The sequence below is a fragment of the Acipenser ruthenus genome, chromosome 5 (genome assembly GCF_902713425.1).
Source record: "Acipenser ruthenus chromosome 5, fAciRut3.2 maternal haplotype, whole genome shotgun sequence".
Lineage (NCBI taxonomy): Eukaryota > Metazoa > Chordata > Actinopteri > Acipenseriformes > Acipenseridae > Acipenser > Acipenser ruthenus.
The window spans coordinates 42,809,647-42,836,898 of NC_081193.1; the positions used below are offsets into that span (position 1 = coordinate 42,809,647).

Here is a 27,252-nt window from a genome sequence, read left to right on the forward strand (position 1 = left end):
TGAAATAAAGTGACTATTTGCTTAAAAAATTAACAAAGCAGTGTAAGTCCAAAGGGTACCCTATACAAAGACAACAGTACCAAAATTTTGAACAAAAAACATGTTTTTATTATTTATATATATATCAGGCGAACATTGAAACATTTATTTATTTTTGTTTTTGCTTGATTATAGTACCTTTAGAATAATCAGACAGGTACAAAGATTTTTACAAATCAATTACACACTATTAACAAACAAAAAAAAAAAAAAAAAAAATTAACTAAAAACTATTTTTCATCAATTTTATAACAATTTATATCAGGCGAAGTTTGCAAACAAAAAAGGCATTTACACTGACAGAAATTATCTGTATGTGTCCATGGTATGGTATCTTTCAAAACAGTCACCTGGGTGTAACCCTGGCTGCCTTGAGCAGGTTTTGTAGAACCATACAGTCTCTCTCCTCCCCCCTTTTGTCTTTCTTTCACTGCACACTGCACAGTCTTTGGTGCTCTTTGATTCATTTTTGGCGATGAAATGTGGCTTTTCATTCTTCTCTGTGGATGATAGACAACCACGTTTTCTTGAGCCAGGGTTACAAACATGTCGCACCAGTTGTACCAGTAAGGATTTCCTGAAGGTTTTATGGCGAACAGGTAGCTGTCCTGATTCCACCTTCATCAAATTGAACAGGACAGCACTGTTCACAATTGCTACTTCCAGCAGCCAAAAGAACATCTTCCTCCACCACTTCAGAGATTGTCTTGTGAAAGCATAGCTGGCACCGTAGTGATCCGCCCAGTCCACTGTACCCATCTTGCTGGTGTAATCACAGATCACTGAAGGCTTGTCCAGCTCTTCAATTGCTCCTCTCTTGATGGTGCGCTGTACCTTCTCACAGTCACTGCCATGGAAGGTGCTCAACATGAGCACTAGCCTTTTGTCCTTCCATCCTAGCACCATGACCTTGTTGTCCTTGCTGAATGAGACTGTCTCATTTTTTTCAGTTTGAGGCCTTGCTTCACTGGTACTGGCAATCCTCTTCTGTTGACCATTACTGTTCCAGTAAGATGGATTTTTATTTTTAGCAGTTCCATGGCAAGGTCGTAACCTGTGTAAAATCTGTCTGTAAACAAATGAAAGCCATGTCCATTTGTTGTCTGCAGCAATGTTTCACACAGGTGAAGAATCATTCTTAATGAAAACGGCATGTCAGATCTCAGCGGGGAGTCTGTTGTTGGGCTGCCAAAGTAAGGAACAATAGCAGAGACATGACCAGTTTCACAGTCAGCTAAAACAAACACACGCATCCCCCACGTGGTAGGCTTCTGAGGATTGTAGCACTTGAAGATAATCCATCCTTTGAAGCCAATGCAAATGTCTCTACCTGGGATAAATAGCTCACAGCATTTTGTGTCTATGTAGTTGACCTCATTCCCGACCTTTTCTCCTCTGCTAACAAAAGCAGCCTGGGGGGAGGGCAAAGGTGCAGCATCCAAAATATCTGCAAGAAATGTGATCTCTTGAATACATCTTTGAAAAACGGCATTCTGTCGGCCCATTCCTCAGAGAAATATTCTTTTATGTCTGTTTTTACATTCAGTCCCATATTCAGCACAACACCAAAAAATGCCTTCATCTCAGGTAACGTAACAGGTTTCCAGGAGTTCCAAATAGAATTGTGACGCTGCGGTCCTGTTAGTTTTACGCTTTTACGTTTCATTTACAATTTCAGTAAACAAAGCGTTTAAAAAAAGCGTTGAAAAAAGTTGAAAAAACTCCAGTGCAGTTCTTAAAGTAGTACTCCCTTGAAATCCCTTATTTATCACAGTAAATGGGAGTTTTGTGAAAGTATCCGCACTTACAAATGCGCATCTCCATTCGCCCTCCGGCTGTGCGTCTGGTTCGTGGTCACTTTCCTCAGATTCCTCAGAGTCCTCAGTAAGTGAAAAATGTATTTCCACGTCACTAGCTTGTTCAAAATCATCATCCAAACTGCTTTCGCCTGTACTTTCTTCTTTCTCCATCATCTGTGCTAGTTCTTCAGGCTGCATTGCCTTTCTCTGTCTCCTCTGCGCCATTATCACTTTGTGCGTCTCGTCTCTGTCTGTTCAATTCGGCTTTGCTCAGCTTGTATATGGTCTATTCAGTTGTCTCCGCCATCTTTCCAATCAGAGACGGTTAGGGAATGACTTGTCTCGGTTTTTTCCAGCTTAAACGCAACACAGGATGTGTTAGATCATGGTTTTCGGCAATTTCGGACGGAGTCCGACAATGGACTGGAAAGGGATTTCGAGATGTCGGACCAGGTCCGATATAGGACCGCAAAGGGTTAAAATTGTTTAGTACTGAGACATTTTGTACGGTGTGCTTCTTCTTGGTGAGTATGTAGTCAATTTCACTCTTCACTCCGTTGGGTCCTCTCCATTTCCATTTCACTTGTTCCTGGTGCTGGCATGACGTCACCACTCGGTATCCTGTCACATGTTCATATAATTATTTATTTATGATGCAAAACTTTTGGTCATAACTGTATATAATGGAACATATGATGCATGTTTACAGTATATATAAATCATTAGGGAATGTATGATTCAAATAGGGTTACAGTATATTAACCAAGCTGAACATATATCTTCTTCAAAATTTAAAATGGAAAAAAAAACTAGAAGGGTGTTTACTAGGGGTGGGTATTGGGACTGAGTATCTGTATTGCAATACTGAAGACAATATTGTGATGTATTGCATGCATATTGGAATTCAATGCCAAATGATTTTTTGCTACCAAAATAAATCTACATATATCAACTGTGCTTTTTGTCATTTTTATGGCATTTAAAGTATTAGAATGTAATATGACAAATTAAACTCTAATATGAAATGCCCAGTAACTAATTTTTGTTGGATCTTCTGAAGTACGTGGATGTGCTCCCAATTTGAAAAATAGAAAAATGGTGCTAGTTTGAAAGCTATTTAAAATTCTCTAAAAAAACTGATTTTTAATGTAATTTTTTATTATAAATAATATATTTATTTTCATTTGATATTAAACATGTTTTTCAAAAGTGCATCCTATGACTATGGTCACACAGGTTTAAAGCTGTTTTATATATCGGTCAGTGCAGAGACCCGGGGTTTTGGAATAAACGACTGACCTTGCTTTTAAGATTTAATATATATTACAAAAGCATAAATAAGTACTACACATTTATTTAAAATAAAATAATAAAAAAAAAAATCTGGTAAGTAATGTTATAAACTATTTATTTATGTATCTGCTTTGTTGTTTTTGTCTCACAACTTACAGTGCCAGAACTGCCGTATTTATTTATTTTTTCGCGGAAGTACATGGGAAAAAAAAGGATTCAGAATAGTGTACAGAACTGTCAGCAGATAATCTTTAAAAATAAATGTAAAAACAATTAAAATTGCACTGACATAGTTCTTAAATTGGTGGCGAATAAAAAATAACTGAGCGTTTGTGTAATTTGTAATTTTATTGGATGCAGAGCTCCAGAAAAAAGACTGGGGGGTGGCAGGGGGGAGGATGTGATATGCAATACAGGGCATTGTGGTGATTGAAGTTCTGCGCTGGAGATGACCTCATAATCGAAAGGAATAGAAAAAAACATGCATGATAAAAAGTAAAAAAATAACCAAACCACCAAAACAAGCCAAATTGATTATCTCATGAGGTAATAGCTGACATTTTTTAGGAGATGTTTCCGTGAACCAGTTTAACCAAAAATACCGGTATTATTATTAAAATATTGGTTATTGTATTGCCTGATGAACATCACAATGTACCGCTATACCGGTATTATTGCACACCTCTAGTGTTTACTGGGAAAATCCTATCAATGTGCGCTTGCTGGATTAAGAGGAGGGCCCTTTTTAAAGGACTTGAATTCCTGGTTGCGGCCCTGGTCGCACCCAATCAATAACATATATGGAAACCGTCTGGAAAGTGTAATTTCTCTGATTTCTTTCTGCTCTGTTGCTTTCCTCAGATTTAAAGATTTCACGGAACTGGAAATGTTCAGCAGTAGTGATAATATTATTAACAAGTCGACTGAATAGGAAGCAGAGACAAAATATGCTGTTAAACTTCGAAAGAATCAGAAGACAGTATAGAAGGTGTAAAGAAGGAGTACAAAAGTGCAGCTAAAACTAAACAGTCGAGGACTATTCAATATTGATATTAGCAAAATCAGCTACCATGTGAATGTATTCACTTTTTCATAGTTGTTTCAAGGTTATATACATTGTTGTCACCGTGCTGCTTGCTGTATGTTACTAATATGTTGTTTATGATAACTTGTGAACCTTTGCTGCTCTTTAATAAAAAATAAACGATAGAGCAAAATAAAATGTGTATGGTACATCCCAATTCCTGGAATCACCATGGCAGCAAAAATGTACAGGGGTGTGATAAAACGTCCCCCGGATCAAGGCAGGTCTGAGCCCTTGAAACAGTGAACCCAGACTCAGAAGCTGCAGTTTAGCGCTTTTGCGCACTTTTATTAACAACAAACAAAACACAACAGTAAAAAAATGTTTAAACAAAACACTATAAACAAAACTCTTTACACACCCAAGCTTCTTGGCCCCAGGCTGTTCCTCTGCACCTGAGCCAAGATGGCTGCCACACACACACACACAGACACACACACAAACACAGACATACACACACACAAGGGGCCTATAGTACACAAACCATGACATTATGACTTCATAAAAGTGCACAATGTCACACTTTATAGGGAACAATACTACTATGACTACTAATAATAACAATACAAATCTAAGAATTTGCAAAACTATCATCAGGTTTAAAGCCCTTAAGCCAGTTGAGACCTTCTACAAAAAAAATGTACATTCCTCCAGTTCCATTTCGATAGTTTCTACTGTAGTAACAATAGAAGACCCATAAATAAATAAATCAGGCTTGGCAAAAAAATACTGAATTTAATAGTTTAGTTTCTTTTATTATGTTTATCAGTTGTACATGACTAACCAACTGTACCGGATTGCCAGAAGTGTCACTGTACAGGTCAGCAAGTTCAATACGGTATGTATATTTATAGATGGGACAGGTGCAGATGGGACAGATTATATACCAAGCATCAAAAGAAACTTATCACTATTATAACACATTTATTTAAAAAAATAAATAAATAATGTATATAAATGATGGACATTGACGAAATGTTTTTGGTTTATTTTTAATCACTCGATCATTCATCCTTGACCATGACACGTTTGAGTGACTATGACTGAAGCATATGCACTTAACACTAGCACCGCCATAGCTGCTTTATTATTATTATTATTATTATTATTATTATTATTATTATTATTATTATTATTATTATTTTTATTATTATTATTATTATTATTAGCAGTTGTCAAAAATGTACACATTGAATCACAATACAGTGTGATATAGCTACGCTACTTAGAGGTGTAAAAAAATAAAAAAATGTGCTTATTCTAAGCTCTCTGCACAAATCAGTGACCATCGGGACTGTTGCATTTTACAACGCAACGAAGTACAGTGTGGATATACTGGATCAAATGGCACGGCTGTATTCTGTCAAAGGTGGTACTCGCAGGTGGCCTGTGGCTGTTTTTTATAATGTTTTGGACCTGGCAGCCATCAACGCTTTGGTTTTGTACAAGGAGTGCACCGGCAACACAATCACTCGGAGGGACTTCATTTTGCAGCTAGCCCTGGAGCTACGACAGAAACATTTTGATAAGAGACATGAAAGCCAGCTGGTAAATGCCCCTCAACCTTCAGCCAGCGCTGCGCCCACTGGCACACGGAATAAAAGACAATGCCAGGTTGCTAAATGCAATAAAACCAGAACTTTTGATGTCTGCGCCCGTTGTGAAAAGGCAGTCTGTGGCAAATGCACTGGTACAGTTGAAAAGCATGTTTTCTGAGTAGATTGCACTTAGAAAGCTGTAATAGAACTCTGAACAGACAGACAGCCTTTGAACTCTGTTTCACTCAAAGCGCTTTCACGTTGCATAAGTCATGTTATATGTTTGTTTTGTGCTATTTTTATAACTAGTTATTTATGTTTTATAATTTTCTATGTGCGTACAGCTTTCTACACCTCTTTACACAGAAGTTTATTGTGTAAAGTTTATTTTATTCCAGTTTTTCTTGTTTCTGTATATGTGCTCTTTTGAAAAAAAAAATCAATGTAAATATGGTGTTTCTGCTCTGAATGTTATGTATGATGTTCATAAATAAAAAATATTAAGTTGTATCCAATTGTTTGATTTCATATTGAAGCCTTTTTAAAAAGGAGCCACACATTTTGCGGGTGTGACGGTTGTATGTAGCCCGAAATCTCAGCGGTTCTAGTGTTAATCACCTAATTAATGAGACAGTTGTTTGTTCACTGGATATGGAGTGATTTCAGCTGTTGAATTGCAAGCTTGAATAAAAGCAATAAAGAAAATCACAGAAAAAAAAAAAAAACAATATGCCATGTCTGTCAAGAGAGCAGCGCCTTCGTGCAATCGGACTAGGGCAGCGTACTGTGGCTCGCTGTCTTGGGTGCTAATAGCCAGCAATTTCAAACCTGGCGAGACGGTATAACCAGACACACTCTGTCAATGACAGGCCACAAAGTGGGAGACTAAGAGTCACACCACCTGCCCAAGATTGACAGATCATTCTGCAGCATCTCCGTGATGTCAATTGTTAATCAGCACAATAAAAAGTCACTGCACCTGCTCTAAAACAGAGTTTGTCATTTTTCCATCACACCTTGTCAATTTTATCCAAATATAAGTGATAAGTTTCTTTTGATGCTCAGTATATGAATCTGTATTTTTTCTGCATAAAACATTGTTTAAAGAGCAAGTAGCAGGGTTCTGAAAAAAATAGCATTATATGTCCCCACGTGTTGCTACAACTGTTTAAATAACGTACCTGTCATTTTTCTCTTCATTGTTAACATCCTACAACTTTTTACACTTGTAACTTTAAAGCTCTTTTCCAAATGTCAGCTCTAGTGCACTGATAGTATAAGGATTATTGGCCACATTGTCAAACAGGTAACACAGCAATAACAACCCATGATGTGGTACAGAACAGAAAAAACAGAGCATTTGGTCAGTTTTCTTTTTTTTTTTTTTTTTTTTTTTAATAATTCTTTTCCTGCATTGACTTAGAGGACAAATCTCAATCCCCAGTGCACTCGAGCAGACATTTTGAAAATAACTTTGAAACTGTTTGGTAATGTATTATTGTTATAATTCAAGTAACTAATTTAACTCTGCCATCTGAGTTAGCATACGTTTTTTGTTTAAATACTTCGAGTACTAGTAAGTATTAGTTACATTAAAAAAATATTAACGGTTTATGAATAAAATATATATTTTTAAATATAAAACACACATAGTTCATACCTTTGTTTAGTCATTGTTTTTTTTTTTAAGTGCACCGTTTGTTTGTGTGTCAGGTTTGAAACATATGCACAAATTTTCGGAAGATCAACAGGTGACAGTGTAGCCTCATGGCCCAGGCTAATTTTTCCAGCAGGAATTAGACCCAGAGATAGAAAGTAGCAGTTTTAAAGCTCTGTTGTGCACTTTATTAAACAAAACAAAAACAAAAACAAGAACAAACAAAACACGGCACAAGGGCCAAAATAAAAGGTTTAAACAAAAGAATAACATACTTGTAGGCTGGGCATTAGCCTTCACTACTAAACTGAAAAACAATGCAAAAATCACAGCACAAACACTCACAGCACAAACACTCACCCCACAAACACTCACCCACAAACACACCCACAAACACTCACCCACAAACACTCACCCACAAACACTCACCCACAAACACTCACCCACAAACTCCTCCCCTAAACAAAGGCTTTTGATTCCTTTTATACATGTGGCCACTCCCCAATTAGCACTCAATTATGTAATTGGGAAATGGCCACACATGTGATTGTGACAGGGAAAGATTTAACTCCATCCCTGCCAACTTTACATTCCCACACACACAATATTTACATGTTTTGGCTTTCGCCCTGCCACAGACAGCAACATAATAAGTGCATGTTCAAATTTAAAACACATTGATCTAAAATTACTTCCAGAAATTATGAAGTATGAGGTGTAGGCCTATGTATTCATTTTCATACAAATCTTTATTTTTCACAGCAGCACTAAAGTTAATTAAGCCATGTTCAGAATCACAGTTCCCATATAAAATCTCAAATACATATGGAATTATTTTGTTAGCTACACATTTAAAAAAAATTGTATTCCAGAATTCCCTTTTTTACTGCAAATAGTCATCGATCAGGTGCCTGAATCAGTTTCCCCAGCAGTGTGAACAATCTGAATAAACCCCTCCCCCCCTGCAGTGCAAGGTTATGATCAAGGTGAAGTGAGGAGTGTAATTACTAAGCTGTAAACAGAGAGGTGGGCTGAACTATATAGATTGAACTAACAGCAATCAGAAGAGAGGAAGAGCTGAACTGAGCAATGTGAAATTGAAGGTTACAAAATTCCTTTTCCTACCTTTTATTATCACTGGTTCCCCTTTTCTGATGTTGAACAATTGCTACTTTGCTTGTAGTTTATACTTCCTTTTGCAATATGCAGATATAATGGGCATGATTTTCAAAGGGAGCAAGGGAAAAAATGGTCGCAAAACACCTTTGTGTGGTAAGATAGGCGGCAAATTGCATTTTCCACAGTGGTATAACTTAGCTGCGCTTTTTGAAAATACACTTGCATTACATTTCTGTTAAGTAATTGAAATCTGTAACTGGTTCTATTTTGCAATTAACGACTTATTTTCAAAGGGCGCAAAACATTAATGTGGTCACTTAGTACAACAAAATAGAAGTGCAAATTAAGACATGACTCCTCTCGTGTCTTATTTAACCTGCGACCGCTGGCTGCTTATTGAGCTGTAATCGACAATGGAGGATATCGAAGAACTTCTAATTCTCCAACTGCAGCACGAGAGGGAAGGGAGGAGGAGGAGGAAACGACACTACCCTAAACCCAGAATAGTTAGTTCCTGTCAGACATTTCTAGATCTACTTTCAATACAAGTTATGCGTAGATACAGATTGGATATAGTATCTATATCCAATCTCCAATCCAATCACATTATTGTGATCTGCTTACGTCTGATTTAGAATCACAAACAGCCCGCAGTCACGCCATACCTGTACCTGTAAAGGTTACAGTAGCCATTAATTTTACATACAATTACCCATTTATAAAGTTGGGTTTTTACTGGAGCAATCTAGGTAAAGTACCTTGCTCAAGGGTACAGCAGCTGTGTCCCCCCACCGGGGATTGAACCCACGACCCTCTGGTCAAGATTCCAGAGCCCTAACCACTACTCCACACTGCTGCCCAACAAATATTATCAGTTGTCTGGCTTCCCAAACATGCTAGGTGTTATAGATTGCACATGTTGCAATATCCCCAGATTCAAGGACTGAACTTGCTTACGAAAAAGAAAATATAATTCTTTAACTGTGCAAGTTTTATGTGATGCTCAATGTATTATCACTGATGTAGTTGCCAAGTACCCTGGCTCATTACACAACTCATTTATCATGGAGAAAAGTGCCTTGTTCAGAAAATTTGAACAGGGGCTTCGAAGTGGAGGCTGGCTAATTTTAGAATATATTAAATACATCATTAACATATGACCATTTTAAAACATATGTAACAAACGCATAATAATGTTTAACATTTTTATTATTATTTTTCACAAACATAAAGAAACATTCAGATATTGCATGTAAAGAATATGAATATTAATATTGCATCAGAGAATACATTGTTATATTGAAATAAATTAAGGATTGTTTGCTTTTTTTTCTATAGGCACGCTGTATTATTATTATTATTATTATTATTATTATTATTATTATTATTATTATTTAGCAGACACTTTTATCCAAAGCGACTTGCAGACGAGATGGTGAAATGTGCATCACAACTGCTGTTATATCCTTCTATACTTCTATACTATACGGATAGCGGAAGCAGGGAGGCCGGCCAGGAGGGAGTTGCGGTAGTGAAGGCGGGACCGTACCAGGGTCTGGACTAGGAGCTGCGTGTAGTTGGTGTGAAAGGGGCGAATTCTGCGTATGTTGCTGAGGAAAAAGCGACAGGAGCGTGCCAGAGTAGAGATGTGCTGAGACTATTGCATTGCAACTTCTGCTTTTTATTGAGGTGAAAGGTCAGCTTTCCCTTGAGGAACAACAGCAGGTGCTGAGGTAAGGCCTGTCTTGGTTTTCATGAAATTGTCACGTTTTATATGAAACAGTGTAGGGACCTTATAAATGTCTTAACCAACATGCATAGAAAACGGGGGAAATATACATTTTTCAAAATGTGTTACATAGATAAAAAACAGAGTTTGTTCTCTTTACTGAGGTCAAGGTCAGATATTAATGGCCACCAACCTTTGGAAAAAAAACAAAAAACAAAAAGGAATTTGGATGTTTTTTCGTCTTCACCGACATGTTATAGTTATTGTCTCATCCAACATTTTTACTTTAAAAAAGATATTCACATGTCGGTTAGGACAATTATGTTATTTTGATCTTCTGTTCTTGTATAATGGCAGCCCTATCAATTGTTTCAGGAGTTCCTGGAGAAATCGGTGGAGTACTTTTCCTAATCTTCATTAAGCTGCATAACTACAAACATTGTATTTGTGAAAACTAAACATTGTAAAGTTTCAGAACTGCAATTTTATATAATTGTATATTCTACATACAGAAATATCTATCCCCTGCTTGTGCTTTACAGTTTGTGCTATGTTATCTGCTTTGTCTCGTCGATTTGTGCTTCTTTTGATGCAATGTATTTTAAATCAGAAGTTTTACTGAAGTAAATTGTAGATTAAGCCAATATTTTGTGTAATGTATACCAACTTGAACACTGGAAATGTAGGGATCTCTAATAATATTTTTGTGTCTTAAAAGCTACCATTACTTTAGCCTTGCCAGTAAAGAAAAGCAAATAAAAGTTCAGAACCATGTTATATATCTTTCTAGTCATCATGCCAGCCAAGAGTACCAGTAAACTGACAAATACTGAAAGATGCAGGAGGTATAGAGAAAAAAGGAAGAATGACAGGGAAAGACAAGAAATATATCTAGAGAGTGAAAGACAATGAAGTAGGAAGTGTTACAGGGACATCAGCAAAATGAAAGACAGGGAACACAGGCATTTACAAAGGAAATGGAGGTTACAGGAGAGACAGTACAGAGAAGCTAAAGGAAGACTTCAGGAACATTTACCAGTCACTCCACCTTTTTCTGTGGCTACTCTTTAAATGCCAGACAGCTCCCATTGAACAGGAACAGCAAAGATCACAAGAGACACCCAAATCATCGGTGGGTTTCAATGATAACCGAAAGTATGATAAGTGAGCCAAATACAAGTATAAAAAGACACTGGAAAAAGTGCAGAAGGTGAATATACTGGAGGAACAAAATGTAAAAAGGGATGTTGAAAAAATGAAAGAAGAGATACTACAGAATTCAAAATAAAAGAAAATGTCCACATTTGACCAGTTCATCTGGAACAAGAACAAAGAGATTTTTGAAGAGCTATTATGTTAATAATAAAGTAAGGGAACAGCTGCTCTTGCACAATATAGTGGTGGAAGAATGAAAAAGAATGACCAGTTTCAGATTATCTAGACGGATATGTTTTGCTCCAAAAACCCTTCCACAGAGTTGCAAGAACCTTGAAGAAAGAAACAACAAAGCAGAAAGAAAGTGAAAAAATACACAAATCAAGAGTCAAATAGTCATCACATTTTTATCTAGAGATGACAATAGCAGTGTGTCCTGGAAAGAAAGACAAAATCACAAATCCAAAACGCAGAGGCTCCTTTGTGCACCAATGACAAAGCTCTTAAATTTCAAGCAAGAAAACATAATGACTAAATACCATGTTGCTTTCTTTTTATTTGATCAATTTTTTAAAAACTAAAACGGAGTACAGCCATCAAATCAGGTACAGGTGTCTTCACTGACACAACAAGGTATTCACCAAAATTAAAGTGTCCAAACTGACACACACTATTTTATCACAAATCTGACATGTTTCTGGTTGCATATGATTTTCTTAATTCTACCTCCATTATATATTTTTTTATATTTTATATAAATAATGTATTTCATATAGAAACTTTTCCCTCATATTTAAATTGACATGTTGGTTATGACATAAACTTCTTTAAAAAATGACAAAAAGAAGAAAAAAGATAATAAATACAATTGTAAAGTGTACATAAAGAGAATCTTAAGTCTTTTTTATTCATATATCTACTAAAATATGCAAAATCCTTAAATTTTAAAACATGTCGGTGAGGAGTTTTCATTGACTTTGCCAGTTAAACTGCGAAAAATATGGGAAAAAAGTAATTTTAAGGGTCCTTTTTTTAAGAATAGAACACTTAAGGTTGTGGTGATTATAAAAAGGTACTTATTTGAACAAAAAAATAGTTTAATTTCGGTCTTTGAATAGTGGCATGTTAAATGAAAAATGCCCTATGACGCATACATTAGAATCAGATAATGCACTCATGCATGCTGATCCAACAATTTATTATTACAGTAATTTGATAAATAGCTGCACAAGATGGCCTACAGCCTTTTGATATATATATATATATATATATATATATATATATATATATATATATATATACAGACGTGCTCAAATTTGTTGGTACCCTTACAGCTCATTGAAATAATGCTTCATTCCTCCTGAAAAGTGATGAAATTAAAAGCTATTTTATCATGTATACTTGCATGCCTTTGGTATGTCATAGAATAAAGCAAAGAAGCTGTGAAAAGAGATGAATTATTGCTTATTCTACAAAGATATTCTAAAATGGCCTGGACACATTTGTTGGTACCCCTTAGAAAAGATAATAAATAATTGGATTATAGTGATATTTCAAACTAATTAGTTTCTTTAATTAGTATCACACATGTCTCCAATCTTGTAATCAGTCATTCAGCCTATTTAAATGGAGAAAAGTAGTCACTGTGCTGTTTGGTATCATTGTGTGCACCACACTGAACATGGACCAGAGAAAGCAAAGGAGAGAGTTGTCTGAGGAGATCAGAAAGAAAATAATAGACAAGCATGATGTTCCTGTGACAACAGTTGCAAATATTATTAAGAAGTTTAAGGTCCATGGAACTGTAGCCAACCTCCCTGGGCGTGGCCGCAAGAGGAAAATCGACCCCAGATTGAACAGAAGGATAGTGCGAATGGTAGAAAAAGAACCAAGGATAACTGCCAAAGAGATACAAGCTGAACTCCAAGGTGAAGGTACGTCAGTTTCTGATCGCACCATCCGTCGCTTTTTGAGCAAAAGTGGGCTCCATGGAAGAAGACCCAGGAGGACTCCACTTTTGACAGAAAAACATAAAAAAAGCCAGACTGGAATTTGCTAAAATGCATATTGACAAGCCACAATCCTTCTGGGAGAATGTCCTTTCGACAGATTATTATTATTATTATTTATTTCTTAGCAGACGCCCTTATCCAGGGCGACTTACAATCGTAAGCAAAAACATTTCAAGCGTTACAATACAAGTAATACAATAAGAGCAAGAAATACAATAACTTTTGTTCAAGTAAAGTACAAGTTTGACAAACCACAATTCAATAATACAGCAGGTAATAGTGATAGTTACATCAGTATATGATTAAATAGTGATAGTTACATCAGGATGTGATTAAATACAAAGTACTACAGGTGAGTCAAAACTGGAGCTTTTTGGCAAGTCACATCAGCTCTATGTTCACAGACGAAAAAATGAAGCTTTCAAAGAAAAGAACACCATACCTACAGTGAAACATGGAGGAGGCTTGGTTATGTTTTGGGGCTGCTTTGCTGCGCCTGGCACAGGGTGCCTTGAATCTGTGCAGGGCACAATGAAATCTCAAGACTATCAAGGCATTCTGGAGCGAAACGTACTGCCCAGTGTCAGAAAGCTCTGTCTCAGTCGCAGGTCATGGGTCCTCCAACAGGATAATGACCCAAAACACACAGCTAAAAGCACCCAAGAATGGATAAGAACAAAACATTGGACTATTCTGAAGTGGCCTTCGATGAGTCCTGATCTGAATCCTATCGAACATCTATGGAAAGAGCTGAAACTTGCAGTCTGGAGAAGGCACCCATCAAACCTGAGACAGCTGGAGCAGTTTGCTCAGGAAGAGTGGGCCAAACTACCTGTTAACAGGTGCAGAAGTCTCATTGAGAGCTACAGAAAACGTTTGATTGCAGTGATTGCCTCTAAAGGTTGTGCAACAAAATATTAGGTTAGTGGTCCCATCATTTTTGTCCATGCCATTTTCATTTGTTTTATTATTTACAATATTTTGTTGAATAAAAAATCAAAAGCAAAGTCTGATTTCTATTAAATATGGAATAAACAATGGTGGATGCCAATTACTTTTGTCAGTTTCAAGTTATTTCTGAGAAAATTGTGCATTCTTTGTTTTTTGTGGAGGGGTACCAACAAATTTGAGCACGTCTGTATATATATATATATATATATATATATATATATATATATATATATATATATATATATAATATGGGTTATCTCTGCATTAAAAGATATGTATGACATAAAAAAATATAGATCAAAGGGATACAATATTTAACAGCCCCCTTTTAAAATCTCAAGTATGAAAAATATTTGAGATCTGAGTAAAGGGTTATTTCAAACATAATCCTTCAGAAATGGATAAACTGGGTTAAATAGTAAACTATAATGTAGAAACCCTTTTCAATTCATAGAATAGGCTATTTAAAGATATGAATCTATTGCTATGAAACACAATTTATATACGTCCTGTTTTTATATATGTGAAAAATGACACATTGCAATTTTTCTTACTTGGGGAATTGCTGACCAGAGAATCATGTCTAACATAAGCAATATCAAACACATTATTTTCTTTGCTTTATCTGGATAATTAAGGGTAATCATGTCCTGAGTTTGAGTACTGTAGTATCTGAAGCTAGATATAAAAGTTTTAACTGGTTTTACTTACAAGTGCTGTTTCAAGTATTCTTTTAATTATCTAATACAGTAATGCAATATGTTCTGACTGATCATTTTGAATCATCTAATAGCCTGTCTTCACCTATACTATTAATATTTGATCTGTTTAATGTAACAATAAAATTACCTTTCATTCAGAATCCTAATAATCTAACTATCCTTTCAGTGGTATTGGTCTCAGGAGAGGGCAGAGATTTGAAATGGAAACCGACAATGGTGCTGCCTCCCTTGAATTGGTAGGCAGGTGTTCGGGTAATTCCTCTCTTTAAAAAGATGCATAGCCACTAGGGGTGGGTATTGGGACTGAGGATCTGTATAGCAATATATTGCAATACTGAAGACAATATTGCGATATATTGTGATACATATTGGAATTCAACGCCGAATAATGCTGATATTGAATTTTTGCTACCAAAATAAATCTACATATATAAACTGTGCTTTGTCATTTTTATGGAATTGAAAGTGTATATATATATATATATATATATATATATATATATAGAGAGAGAGAGAGAGAGAGAGAGAGAGAGAGAGAGAGAGAGAGAGAGAGAGAGAGAGAGATTGTAGTGATCTTGGTTAACGCAGGCAGGCGCATCACACAGGCGGACGGCAGGCACAAGCCCAGGACCTCTCGCACTAAAGCTTGCTGTACAAAAGAGCCGGCTCCTTTGCAAGGAGCATAGATCGGGCTTATGTCTTTGTGTGTGATTATGTCACCTACCAGCCCTGCTGCTGCCTTACCCCGTGCACGCTACACTCTCCCCTGCCAGCCTCAAGTCCACAACGGACATGCTCACCAGGCTACAGTCCGACGAGTGCGTGCTGGGGTACCTGCATCCCACTGCTGACACCAATGTAGCGATCTCAGTTAACGCAGTCAGGCGCATCACACAGGGTGAGGCAATCCACACACAGGCGGAGGGCGGGCGCGAAACCAGAGCCAGCTCTTTTGTACAACGGTATCGGTGCTATGCTTTAGTACGAGAGGTCCTGGGTTCACGCCCACCCTCCACATGTGTGTGGATTGCCTCGACCTGTGTGATGCGCCTGCATGCGTTAACCGAGGCCGCTAATTATATATATATATATATATATATATATATATATATATATATTACAAAAGCATAAATACTGGTAAGTAATATTATAAACTATTTATTTATGTATCTGCTTTGCTTGTTTTTTTCTTACAAATTACTGCTGTTTTTTTGTTTGATGAGATCAAATGTGGTCGGTCCAGGGAAAAAAAAGACATTCAGAATAGTATCGGCAGATAGTCTTTAAAAATAAACGTAAAAACAATTAAAATTACACTGATACAGTTCTTAAATTGGTGACGAATAAAAAATAACTAAGCTTTTGTGTAATTTGTAATTTTATTGGATACACAGCTCCAGAAAAAAGACGTGATATACTATACAGGGCATCATGGTTTTTAAAGATCTGCGCTGGAGATGACCTCATAATCGAAAGGAATAGAAAAAAACATGCATGATAAAAATAGCCAAAAAATAACCAACCCACCAAAGACAAAATTTACCCGCTAGATGCTTTCAAAACAAGCCAAATTTGGCTGGAAAACCTCCAATCTGGCAGCACTGATCAAGAGGGAGTAGACTAAAAGTCGCATGCGAGACTCATGCATTAACTTACCTATTTAACGTTCCGGTACTTTAAAATGTAGGACTACACCGCTGTATGTTAGCCTTGATAAACAACATACCGCAATCTTTGCTCCTATACAGCCATCCTTTTTAGATTTTTTACTAGGAAATGATTCCACACATGTGACTTTGCTTTGCAGAATTTAAGCAGCTCAAAATCTGTGCGTGCTTCTGCCATATATTCTTTTGTGTTAGCACTGCTCGCTTTACGAGTTCTCGTGGGAAGTGATTATTTCGCGAGATAATAGCCGACATTTTCCAGTAGATGTTTCCCTGAACCAAAAATACTGGTGTTGTTGTTCAAATACCGGTTATTGTATTGCCTGATGAATATTGCAATATACCGCTGTATTGGTATTATCATGCACCCCTAATAGTCACTGTCTGTTTTATTCTTAATTCCCACCCACTTCAGGTGACACATATGGTGGTTAGAGTGCTGTGAGATAGGGGATTGCTTATGTGTGTAAATCTGTACTGTAAATGTGTGGTTATACAATTATCACATTGCTGTATTTATAGATGTGCAATTAACAGATTTGTATCCAATTTAATTTATACTTGTTGGTTAAAAAATAAATAAATAAATAAATAAATAAAACATTCAAGTGGAGATGTAAAACTTTCTTATCTTGCTGCTAACCTTATTTTCCTGAGATGCCTGAACACTTTTAAACTACATGTATTTGATATCAACATTACTGCCTGCTTGATTTAGCATCAGCAGCCAGTCTGGACCACAAATATGAACATTTGCTGCCCAGAAGGTTTCTACTGTCTGGCACAGTTTAATGACTCCCCATTAAAACTGTCCAAGCAGCTGGTTCCTGCCACTGAAGATGCTCTGAAGTTTGATCCTATGTACAGACAGAGAACAGCACCAAACCAAAAGCAAAACAGTCAATAGTGTAATGTTATCTTCAGTGATCTGTCTAATCAGCCATCTTCCTGTAAGCATTATGACTGCGAGAGATAGCATGATTTTGATTCTGTTTGCAGTATGTGTATAGAATATAATAATGGTACAGTTGTACTCCACTTATAACAGACTCCAAGGGACAATGGAAATCAGTACTTTATAAACGAAGTACGTATCTTAAATATAAGCAATACAAGAAAGCTTAACTGCCAAAGAACAGGAGTTTATTATTTGTATAAAACAGGCCCCTGTGGGCCATAAAATGTAATAAGTAGTACCATTTTACAAATTTATATTTTTACTAAATGTAAATAAAATTGTATACATTATACATTTAAACTGTGCAACGGCTGTGGCATCAAAAACACAGAAGAATAAAAGTAAACTGCAACTGTTTGTCCTGCCTGACGTCACAAATGCTGCCGTGACTGTCATTTACTGTACCTTTATTGCGCAAAGGCAATGTTACGGACCATCTGAAAATTGTGTTCTTCTAAAACATGATTGATGTCAGTCACCAGATCTGAACCCCAATGAGGGGACCTCAGAAAGCAAAATCCTCTCCGATCAATAACCACTGAACAGACTTGATTTATGCAAGTACTTTTAATTTATAACTGTACATACAATCTGAGTCATTTTTGCCCATCAATCTGCTCTTTAAATCAGTAATAATAACTCTCTGCACATTTGCTGACCACTTTTCAACCTCTCAGTGACCCTGTCTAGTCAGCAGTACTGAGCAGCTGAAAGGAGGTGTGGGTTCACTGATTTTGATGTAATTTAGATACTTTAAATTCCACTACAGCACATTTCTTCTTATTATTTTTCTTCACTTTTACGATATATAAATTCAGACGTGTTAAATGGAAGTTAAACAAGGTATCTTCATAAAAGAGCATTAAACACAATTACTGCAAACCTTTTAAAATATTATGATACCAATGAAATTCAACTCCCTAAACTCTAAGGATGAACCGACTGAAAGGCTCCCAATGAAATGGTACCACTTGATTTTTTGTTTTAATTCAAGGCCAATGGGGAAATGAGCTGAAACAGTAAAATCGTCACTGTCTTTGGTTGCACATTGTTGCTCACAAAACTCCCTTTTCTTTATCTTTCTCCAGGGTGCAGACAGTTTACTTGAAACTGAAGTAAAACCCGATAGCTGGTTAACAAAAGGTGGGGCTTATTAAGAAAGATGACCATTTATTAATGCTGCTTCTCATTTATTTGTCTTGTACTATAAGTTGATCTTAGGTTACTGAAAATACCATGAGAAAAGTACATCTTAAGGCAAAGGCAAGGATACGCAAAGTATCTAAACCATGAGATATGTTGTGTGTAATCAGTTAGCTGCAAAGGGTAGAAACAAATATCTTCTGTAGTTTCAAAGAGCATGGTAGGGGCTGACCAGAAAGTGGGACTGTCAAAATACCAATTAATATACATGCAGTCAGGAATCAACAAGTGTCACCCCTGGACATTACATCCTGCTCAAAGCATTTCATCTAATCATACTGCAGCATGTATGTCCTTTACCAGAGCAGAACAGTACTCAAAAACAGACAAAGCAAGGGCACTACAATTTCATGTCTTGGCAAACCCGACCTGCAGCAATAAAAAAAAGCACAAAAACCAAAAAATATTTAAAAAATTGCATAAAAGGTCCTATTCAATTCTTTTATTTATTTTTTTTAACAAGAATAATACTGTATATTTGTGAGTGTTTTACTCACATAAACTCATATCCCTGGGCCTTTTCATGTGTATTTTAGTTGTATACACAACTAAAACACAAACAATAAACCAATAACCCTTAATTTAATTACATACAGCTCTTGCCAAAAGTTCTGCATCAACAACAAAAAAAACTACATGAACATAATTTAGATATTTTATTTAACATCATGTAAATCAAAGAAACTGCAAAATGATATCGTAAAAGTCTACCGGAAGCCATAATAGTAGTACAGTAATCCATGTTAGATTTCTAAACGTCACATTTTTACATTTGTCAGTTTTCCATATATGGTATAGTATATGGAAAACTACAAAGCGGGGTGTAACTTAATATGTTTACATAATATTATTCATAATATAAAATTAGTTAATTCTATAGATTGATGCAAAACTTCTGGCCATAGCTGTAGATAGTTTTTGATCTTCGATGTGCCCTTGATCAAAGAACAAAATTAGACCCTATCTGCACTACCTAATAAAGTTGAAAACAAGGATTGTAATGACAAGCCCTCCTTGTTGGAGGAATTCCAAAATACTTTGATTGCATAAAATAATCCATCAACCTTACATTACATAATTCCATAACTCATGTAACCTATGATATATAACACTTTTTTTGCTATGTTTGGATACTGTACTAATGCACTTTAACAATAGTGCATGAAGGCCTTTTGTTTAAAATCACTCAGAACTCAAATTTGCTATGACTCACCTCACCAGTCATAGCTAGAACCCTGTTCTATGCTATTTCAAAATCAAATTCCCTGAGTACCTGTTTGGTCATTTACGGTATATAGGAATGTAGCTCCCCCATTTAATAAGGGACCTCAACTGAAATATTATGTAAATTATAATATTATTGTAACCTATGTGTGGTAACGTGACTGGCAATCATAAAATAGCAACCCAAATCAAAACACATGAACAAAAGAATTGTTTGAACAAAACACTACACACAAGAGCACCCCAAGTGGCTCATCCACTTAAAGCACTACCGCGGGGAGTGCAGGATGAGTCACACAGGTTGGACGGAGCCAGTCCACGTCCAGGCTGTGCAAAGAGGCCGAATCTTGCTGGGGACCCCGAGAGAGATAGGAAACCGGCGAGGACTTATTCTCCTTATCGCGCAACAGCGAACCCTACTGGCCAGACACTGAGCATTTTCAGAGTGGATAAGTCCACCCACTTCTGCTCTGGATTGGCATAAAAGCAATTCTGGCAGTTCATACGCCATCAGAATGTCCGTATTGTGTGGGGACTCACTGCGGTGAGGAGAAAAATAATTGGAGATTTCAAATTAGGGGAAAATAAATAAATAATAATAATTGGCCACTCTAAATAAAAAAAAAAAAAACACACACACACTCCACACAGAACTCTTCACTCTAATCAAAACAAAACAGCACCCAAGCACAGCTATAACGGTACCGCTCTCTGCTCCCTGCTCCCTGCTCCCTGCTCCCTGCTCCCTGCTCCCTGCTCCCTGCTCCACAACCCACACCAAACATTAATTCCTTTGTCGTTTTTATAGGGTGTGACCAGGGGTAATTAACAACCAATCATTCCATTACCACCTGGCCACATTCCACACTTTTCCAATCAAACAATCGCACAGTTAAACACTTACACCATCCCCACATCAATTAAACTATTACATTCACCTGTGGCTATGCATGGGCAGCCAGAAAACACATATTTCTTAGTGTGCAGGGCCTCTGCCCTGCCCACCTCCTCCCTTTACTCTGCCACATATGCTTGTAGTTAAGTGGTCAAAATATGTCTTACAAGTGAATCTTCTAGTAGTTTTAATTACAGTATTTGCTCAATATGAAATCATTTTTGTGAGCTCAGAATGCATTGCTGGATGCATGTACTGTATGTAGATGTACACATTATCCATCACTGCAGCATGTTCATGAAATAATGACAAAAAATATCAAACACGTACACACACACACACACACACACACATACAATATTGACATCTAGGGAATCTCTAGCATCAGTTCATGGTGTGATATGCAGAACAATGCAAGGAATGCAGGCTACAATTCCAATGTGTCTCCATGGCAACAAGATATTGCAGGGTGCATTGTCAAAAGACTTAGAAATTTAAGCCTCAGCAGAACCACAGAAAAAGTAACCAGAGGGATTTTTAACAGGAAAACAAAATTAATTATTCATTACCCTGATCTTTCAGATGCCTTGCAATTTACAGTAGTTTTTTGCAATGTATTAAACACCTGTGGTTTAATTTACTTGGCCTTTGTGTGCCTCAGCATTTCTGATCTCAGAACTAGGTTAAATGTACAGTACAATTTTGTAAGCAGTGACACTGGCACGTATCAGAACACCCCAGATGATTCCTAGAGAGTCGCTCTGTATTCTATGAATGGAAACTTGATATTGCCAACATCACAAGCAACAGCATTTCTGTAGCAAATTTCCCTGCAATGTTACGTTTTATCTTCACATTTTCTGAATGATCAATATGCTGTGTGGAAAACCAAATGACCATTCCTATGCGCAGTATCTTATCATCTTAGTTGATCATATCAAGTTCTCTGTGCAAACTGTGTTATATACAGACAGAAGTTAGTGTGTAACCAGACTACTGTGATCCTGCCAACAATTTATGTTGTAAGGGATTTTTTGTTACATTAGATGAAAAGATGAATTGTCAGCTTTGGCTCTGAAGATGAATTGCATGCAACCATTATAATGCACAAATAATAATAATATATATATATTTTGTTTGTTTGTTTGTTTGTTTTTTTGTTTTCTTAGTAATTTGATGTAAAGTTTTTTGGCTTCACTTCACACATTGATTTATAGGCATTGAGTTAAGTGTGGCAGCAATTTATCTCTTGTATAACTTGGATAACTTGCCGATCTGACATTTTGGAACTAGTTGCAGAAGCATCACAAAAAATAAAAATGTATGTTGCATAATCTTCAAGACACGTTTCCCTAGCTGATTGAAACTTTACTGGTGCCCGATCACATACTGAGCTACTTTTTGTCAATGACAGAATTTTAGTACGTGAATTTGCAACATGCTGGACTACTGCTGAAACTAACAATTGTGTTTGTCTACTTGCAGATCAGCATATCAGTCATATGTGATTATTCTGATTACATAGATTTCAAATAGGAATTCTCAATTGCCTATTTACAAAACAGTGAGATTTCCACTTCCTTTTTCAATTCCCAAGCTACACAAAAAGACACTGCATAAAGACAAAACTTTTAACAAATAATGCTGTGATGGGCTGAAGGGAATCTGGTCTGTAATTCGATCTCCCGACAATAGGGGCCGCTGAGCCAGCTGAGGGTTATCCTTATAAGGATTCGACAGACTGTGATATCTATCTCACTTGGAAGCTGCCATCTTGGTGGGGGAAGACGGCACGAGTGCACAAGTCTCTGCTACTCCATTCAGCTAGTATTAGGAACACCTGACATCTAAGGGGATTGGTGTTCAGCTGACAGCAGGGGCGGGGCTCTGGGTACTAAAGGGAGTGTGCATCTTGCCCCCTCGGCCACCCACAAATGCCTTTCATGTCAAAAGTTTACTTAAATTATGGAATACGAGTGAAAAATGTACACATATTATTCTTTCACTTAGACACTAAGCCACAATTATGTTTTATATATTCAGTTATAGGATATTAACTTTTGTATTCTTTATGTATATGCTACAAAGTAAAATCCTGAATGAACATAACATTTTGCAAGAACCAGGTAGCAAGAATCACCAAGGAAATGTGTCATAATTGTCGCACCTAGTTCACCATCAGTCAAGTGTGTGCAGGATCACAAAAACATGGGATTTAGAATACCGTAATCCTATTCTTAATCCCCCCCCACCCCAATAACTTTTCTTCTGACTTTTGCTTATTAATTCAAGAAAATTATTATTTGAAATCATCACTAATTCTCTTACTATTAAAGTTAAATTTGTTTAAAAAATTCTCAATAAATATGTTACAGAATTAACATACCATACAAATAAGGTTTGGAAGACATCAGGTGCTATTTTTTATTTAAGAGAAAATACAGTCGATCACTATATTACATGTTGAAAAATATTAGTCCTCCAAAAAAGACATAGCCACTGTTGAATTCAAGAAACTATGCTTTGGGCCATACAAAGTGGTGGCATCTACATCTCAATGTTTAAATTTACTAAATATCAAAATATTCTGTGAACAATTTACAATATTGCTTGCAAATTATGCTTGGTGCTAAAAAATGGGCCTGTTAGTGATTTTATTATTACATTATCTTATATTTTAATGGAATCTACAACTGTTTTTATAAATATATTTGTCTTTAAAAGCAGTGGTGAACAGATGAAAAAACTGTAAATGATGAAGTACCAAAACTGCAAAATTATGAAAAGAATTTGAATCATCTAACGTAATCCAATTCACCTACTTCAAACATGTATGCTTTTAGTATCTACACTGAAACATCCACATAGGAACAGCTCTAGCAGTGTGCATTACTGTCAAGGACAAATACACATATAAAACGAATAACTCATGTTGCCAGATGTACAGTCCATAAATACCCGAACCTTGCACGATCAATCTGTGACCTGCAATATATTGTTTTCCTTAAACGTTCAACATATCTTTACAGTTTTATTGAAAACATGTTTAGTGCTTCTATTTTTACATTGAAGTAATAAGAATGAATAATACCCATCTTTTAAGGAGTAAAAAGGCACACCATTTTCACTGTTACATTGCATATAATTCTATTGAATATTCATTGTTTTACTTAATCCAATTTCCATTAGCCTTAATTTAATGATACTGTAAATCTTAATACACTACACACTTAATCTTGCAGAAGCATACCACATATGTTCTGACTGTATGCATTCACAGTGGTAAAATACATGGCTTTGAACAGGGAAGACCACATGCAGTACAGTGTCAATGTAAAGGTAAGTCAAACATGTGTAGTCTGTAGATAAATAAACAAAAGCTTCCACTTTCTATATTAATATGTCCTGGATCACTGCAGTGAGTAAAACAGTGTTTAGCTCAGCAGCATTACGTACAACAGGCAAACCTGTAGATAGAATATGGGGTTCTGTTTTTCACTGAACCAGCAAAGCACATTTCCTACTTTGATCAAGTAGCCCTTGAATCCGGTCATTGCTAGGCAACATATTTTATGTTATTATTCTCAGGCTACTTATTTATCTCTTTTATTTCTAAAAATAGTATGTATAAATATGTATCCATATACTGTACTATGTACATTGTACAGCTATTTCTAATTCAACCTTGAATAATTCTCATAATATACCTGTCAATAATGCTATTCAGTTACTAAAAACATAGATATAACATTTTTTTTTTTATTAAAGAAACTAATTTCCTTTCCTGAGATTGACATGTTTCAAAATAATATGATCATTAAACCTCGAGCCCCAATATCTAATATATACAAAACCAATACTGCCTGAAACACCTGCCACATAAACAAGATACATTAGTTGAATCTGTCTGTATTACTTCATTCGTATTCATATTATGGCAAAATAAACTGAAGATTTACATTCTAATCTGTGAAGATTGTAACTTCCAGCACATATATCAAATCACTCCTAAAGTATAATTCATTGTATTTGATAACTTTTGGTTTAATACATCCCTTTTATCTTTGTTTTAAAATGATCTATTCAGTTACATACATGTCTAGGTATTAGTAAAAATATAGAGATTCAATAGACTTACCGTACAGGATGCCTATATGCTGGTGACATCTGAATAAGCAGGTTTATTCTTCACATCGCATCACAGAAAGACAAAATAAGCATAAGAGAATGATGGAGCTCGATCTCTGAATGCCAGGAATCGTTACATTTTTTTTTATTTTTTTTTATTCAAGCCCTCTGGTAAAGGATGCTCTGCTTTTAGCAAGACCACTTTTCAGCTCAGCAAAAAAAAACAAAAAAAACACTCTGCTGCAGCAGTGTGGCAAGCAGAGGATCACAGTGCATGTTCCATATCTCCAAGCACTACTTAAAACACGGACCTGGAGTATATTCCTGTTGGAAATGGAACCCAGCAAAAAGACAGAAGAGGCTGCTTCAGCTAAGTATGTGCATTAGGAGAATAATATTTCCCAGAGATCTCACAAGCTACGGCTGTTGTTTACTTCCGAATAAATGACTATAAATCAGACTACAAAATGATCCCTATTAAGACTGAAATCACCTATTGTGATGACATAATATGTTGTTTGCCAAAAATAAACAACTTCCTACAAAACGTCATTGCCATTGACAACAGACATATTTATCATATCAAATAGGATCTGTAGGCTGGGTGGCTGATCGGCGCCCATCACTCAGCAGCAGCTTCTGCATATGTATCATCATGAATCCTCCATAATCATCTAAATGACTACATATTAGAAACATAATGTCTCAAACTGCTTTATACAGCTATTTATTATAAAATACACCCAGTAAAACATAATAAAATCCATGTATTCAATAATGTTACAAACAAATGAGGCTGTAACTGAATCATTTCAAGTTAAACAAAACCTATGGGCTTTTTGTTTAGCTGTTATCAATTATGTCACTCACAAGCATATGATTGCTTTCTTCACAGTAAATTACCATCATTGCCTCAGTCCTGAAAGGCAAGGAAATATATATTAGTATTTAAGATTGATAAATAAACAAAATTAGTCTCTTTCTGTTAAACTATCTTTAAAGGTTTATTTTACAATAGGACCTCATATTATTGAGATTTAAAACAACTAACATAAAATGCCACACACATACTGTATAAGACATGTAAGTGTCTTTGAGACATCACTTTATTGCAATTCAGTGAATGCAGGTCACAGAAAGATTTGTTTTCAACAGCAATGGCCAGGTTCATAGACCTTTTCTGGGTAAAGGCACTATGGAATAACTATTTCCAGTGAAAGATTTTCCTCACAAGGTAAAAACAGTTCTAATGTGGGATGCCATTTCCTGTGATAAAAATCACACTTTTACATTGTTCTACTAAAATCATTCAACTGTGCTGAATGACAGCAACCGTGTCCTCTCTATTGAAAAGAGATTTGAAAAAGACTTTAAAGTTACAAGTGTAAAAAGTTGTCAGGATGTTAACAATGAAAATAAATTACAGGTAGCCCGGGAAAAGCTGGTACAGTACACTATGTTTTAATTTAAATCTGTTTATATTTGACTGAACTTTTTTCTATTCATATTTAATGACATCATTTCCGATATGGCTGTACCGGGTGGGGATGGGGATTGGGATGGGGGAATTTAACATAAAAAGTTTAAACCATAAATCGTGCTGTTATAATGTTTAAGTAAAGAAAGCAGGTTAATAGCAACTATTAAGTATTTTGCTCAAAATCACAATTTGTTTTAACTAACAGTTTAAAGGAAACAAAATTTTACTTATACAGCCCATCTGTGGCTGTCTTCAAAGATTTTAGAGGAGCAAGCGGCAGTGAGTTTGTCTACTGAAAAATTACATTAGAAACACTGTACACAGGGGAAAGGTTAACATTTTGACCCCACTTTTATCTTTTAAAATACTAATCCTATTGAAAGACTGTTAAGATTTAAAAGAGACAAACTAAGCCTTTATGCGCCAAAGGACATCACTGTAACCCCTAACATTGCCGAGATATCAATGAGTTTAACGTGGAAATCAAGTTGAAACCATAACTATGGATCTACTCTCAAGAGTCATACTTTGTAAGCAGTTGAGTCTGCTGCTTGCTTTGCCATCATGTGAGGATATATCAACAACAGGAGAAATATTTT

At 36.1% G+C, this 27,252-nt stretch overlaps 1 protein-coding gene across 1 annotated transcript in view; it reads right to left on the bottom strand.

Annotated features, from left to right (window-relative positions):
* LOC117402329 (disks large-associated protein 2) overlaps nt 1-25,376 on the bottom strand; it is a 199,451-nt gene extending 174,075 nt beyond the window's left edge. Inside the window, exon 1 of the mRNA XM_034003367.3 lies at nt 25,184-25,376. The gene's annotated coding sequence lies outside the window, so the exon portion shown is untranslated. The remainder of the gene's footprint in view (nt 1-25,183) is intronic.
* Between the last annotated feature and the right edge of the window lie 1,876 nt (nt 25,377-27,252).